At 32.4% G+C, this 3,227-nt stretch overlaps 1 long non-coding RNA gene across 1 annotated transcript; it reads left to right on the plus strand.

Annotated features, from left to right (window-relative positions):
* Window positions 1-290: 290 nt before the first annotated feature.
* On the plus strand, window positions 291-2,873 carry LOC127858711 (uncharacterized). Its single transcript, XR_008039025.1, has 3 exons — window positions 291-430; window positions 1,236-1,376; window positions 1,791-2,873. It is a non-coding gene; the product is annotated as an uncharacterized LOC127858711 (long non-coding RNA).
* The last annotated feature ends 354 nt before the right edge of the window (window positions 2,874-3,227 follow it).

Raw genomic sequence — 3,227 nt, forward strand, 5'->3', positions numbered from 1 at the left:
GAACGTGTCATATGTTTCAACTGCGACAGCTCTTGTGTATCAGTTTATCAACGTATGAATAAATCAAATAAATAAATAAATAATATACCGTAGAATCGCCGTCACTAGAGCTGTCCTCTATCTCCATGCTTCTGATTTTTTGCGCTTATAAAACTCGTAGCTATTAAGTAATAAGTAATAACCAATAAGTTATAACAAATAACTTATAACAAATAACTCTTGACAAGTAACAAAAATGTCACTCCAGGGCTTCCGTAGAGGAATGTAAACAATGTTCGTTCGACCGCAAATCCGAGAGATATCGCAAAAGTTGAATGCACCTAAATTGTTTGGTGACAGTTAACATCTGCACGTTTAGATTACAGTAGAGGACTCACAATGTCGAATAAAGTGTTACTGCCGCTGATTGTTGTGATTTGTCTTTACGCAAGTAAGCTTATCTTTGTTAAATATACTTTGTTTACAATTGTTAGATAACATTTTGTTATAACCCTAACGTTGTAATATATAGACACGTGAAAATAGTTTGTATTATATTTTGAGTATTTAGACGATGTATTTTCTTATTAGTCTTAATTAACTGTTTGTTCTGTTTGGTTCTGTTATTATCTTATGAGGATTCATCCTTTTGTTCCAATCATCTGATTGTAAACATTTTGAAAATAGTTTATGCGCAACATAGTTTTTTTTTTATGAAATATGTTCAATTGTCCAGTCTTAGTCTAATCTATAGCACACCACGGTAGCATCAGTTATAAAATGCTAACGACACTAATGCGTTCGCTTAACATAAAGCTCAAGTACATAGCGAATATATAGAGGATATTTGTTGGAGTAGGTGGAATATAAATTATAATTCACGAGTGATCATAGAAAATAATATTTTAATAATACGTTATTTTTTTCTATGATCACGAGTGAATTAAAAGCGATATTTAAACTAATTGTCTTTTTATGTTATGATTTTTATCACCGTTTATTTACATTGTAAAATATTTTAACTGGAGAATTTCGCTGGAATAATGAGGTCATTTTGTCAAAACAATGACGTCATTTCACAGTAAAACAGTGAAAAATAATGATACTTTTCACTGTTATTTTTCATTTTTGAATCAGTGAGTTATCAGTTTTAATTCACTGATATTTCTCAATATACCACCGGAAAGCAAACAATAAAATATGTTATATTCTAGAGAAATTCAAAGTAATATTGCAAGAACTGAACTACTTTTCAGGCTCTTGCTCAGCGATAAAATGCTATACGTGCCTCAGTCTCACTGACGTTAGCTGCGCGGATGATTTCGATAAACGCAACCATAATTTGACTGACGGCTGCGCCCAATGTGGGAAGCAAAAAGGAACTGTCAAAACTCATGGTAAGAAAATATTATTTTAAAAAAATTAGTTTGTTACGTTTATTAGTTCGTTCTTCTAGTAATATATATATATATAATTTATGTCCTCTAAGCAAACACCATTTGTGCTTCAGTATTGTTAACTGATATATTATATTCACGGCTTATTTACATAATTGTGTAAAACTGTTTATATGTCGTAAGTTCTGCTTTATAGAATATAGCATATAAACAATAAAATCAAAAAACGACAATGAATTAAAGTAATAAAGACAATGGGCCCATGTTCGCTTTAAATCGAAAACAAACTATTTGGACATCAGTGATGTATTTGTATGAGCTAAAGATGTGCGTATTAGTTTTGTGTTGGTAAGGGCGCGAAACCTACATGTTTTGCATGCTTCGAATACATTATATGTTTTATCTTTCTTTTAGTCGTGATAAGAGCGTGCCTTGAAAAAGTTATCGGGGGTAACGAGTGTACGAAGTTGACAAAGGATGGCGCGGAAGCGCTTAACTGTCTCTGCAATACAGATGGATGTAACGCGGCCTCTTCCATCTACGTCACCATAGCAATCATGTCAGCGCCACTATTGATTTTGGCGAAACATTTGTAAAATGTATAATATATTTCAATGAGAGGCAACGGAGACGAACTGTTCAAATAATATGGACATTTAGTGAAGCTGTTGGCTACGGGATCCCGATCGAAACAACACATGTGATGACATCATATTGACACGTTAATGATAAGTCGTTTTGGTGTTGTTAATTATTGTATTTATTGTGATTTTGCATGTATGTGCCTTCATAATGATTACTTTAATTATTATTCTTACATAAAATAATAACGTGAAATAAAATGCACATTTTAAAATAAAACACATATTCTGAAATATATTAATCAACCCAATCGATATTCTATAATATATTAGTCAACCGCAGTTATTTTTTGTAATATATATTAAGCAACCCACTTGATACTCTATAATATTGGTCAAACCTAGTTATTTTAGGCAATATATATTAAGCAACCCACATCATACTCTATAATATAAGTCAACCCAAGTTAGTGTATGCAATATATATTAAGCAACCCACGTCATACTCTATATTATGTGTCAACCCAAGTTAGTTTATGCAATATATATTAGGCATACCACTTGATACTCTATACTATTAGTTAAACCAAGTTATGTTATGCAATATATATTAAGCAACCAACTTGATACTCTGTAATATTAGTCTACCTAAGTTATTTTATTCAATATTCAGAGGCACGCCTCTGAAAAAAAGTACACTATCGAGCCTTGATTCGATAAAAGCATAATACACTGTAAATGTCATTTCATTCTTTAGCAGAGGCAACTTGATTTATATAAATACATCTTGAGTGGTTCTTTACCATTGTTACTGCCATGGCTGCGGTGTTTTGTTTCTTTTCTCATTTTAAGAGCGAGTCGGTTATGTACGTTTAACAAATTAGTAATTGTACTATACGAATGAAGATAAAAAGTGTATCGTTGTTTTTCTGCTCCAAAAATAGTGATATTTATCGTCGTCAAAATCTTGCACAGTAAGCTACACCGTAGACAGAAATGTTTTGCAATTTACGAACAAAAGTAGATATGAGTCCACACCATTCAAATAGAAGTGACTCGACGACATACACAAATCCTGGTGCATATAAAAAAGGAAAGTAAATTCAAGTGGAAAAGCGCAAACATGCATGTAGCCTCTATAGGATCACCATGTGATCCAGGTTAAGCTAATGAGGTGCACCTTACTAGTTTAAATGTACCAACGTTTTAGGTTATGTGATGTAACCCGCAGGTTCTGCAAATCCAGGAGGAGGAAAAACCTACTAATTGC

The sequence above is a fragment of the Dreissena polymorpha genome, chromosome 14, assembly GCF_020536995.1.
Source record: "Dreissena polymorpha isolate Duluth1 chromosome 14, UMN_Dpol_1.0, whole genome shotgun sequence".
Lineage (NCBI taxonomy): Eukaryota > Metazoa > Mollusca > Bivalvia > Myida > Dreissenidae > Dreissena > Dreissena polymorpha.